Here is an 831-nt window from a genome sequence, read left to right on the forward strand (position 1 = left end):
TTTTAAATTTTATATAAATACTCTTAAAAAATATAAGATAAAATTTGAAAGACCATTCAATATTTTTGATTAGTAAAATATATTTTGATCAATTATATATATAGAAGACACATATTAGATGAGAACATATTTTAAGTGAGAGTTAAAATTAAAAATTTATTTAACATTAAAATCATTAAAAGATTTATGAAACAAAACATCAAAATATCTAAAGATTTAATTTGTCATCCTCAAAGATCTCAAACATATTACTAATATTACTATTATGATGACAATCACCTTCTAACCATTTTTAGCATAACTGTCATGGATGTCACCCACAACCACCATCATAACAGTGAAAAATTTAAATATATTTTTACTCCATATCAATATGACTAAATTCTTCAAACATTTTACTGTTAATTTTGGTTTCATAAATTTAAAAAGTGGGATCAAATTTGACTTAAAATAGAATGAATTAAACCTATTTTATAAACTAGAAAAGCTAATTAAACTTTTAGATTAAAAAATCAAATTAAACTTAATAAATAAATTAAGAGACTAAAAGAATAATTTAGAAGGAGAAAAAAAGAAGCTGAAGACGTTATTTAAGCCAAACATAAAATATAAAAATCAAAGTTAACTTGGTGTTGGTGGAACTTATCTTTGGTTTTCCAACCAAAGGTGTCACTAGCAAATACACGTGTTCCTATAATCCCAGGATGCATGTAACGATCATAGCCCATTGTCTTTTAAAAAACCACCACTTTACTTCCCCTGGTTTTGCAACTTTTCCCATGTGCTTCTCTCTATATAATAAAGACCACCTTCATTTCATTTCCTCATTCA

Source organism: Glycine soja, chromosome 6 (genome assembly GCF_004193775.1).
Source record: "Glycine soja cultivar W05 chromosome 6, ASM419377v2, whole genome shotgun sequence".
Classification (NCBI taxonomy): domain Eukaryota; kingdom Viridiplantae; phylum Streptophyta; class Magnoliopsida; order Fabales; family Fabaceae; genus Glycine; species Glycine soja.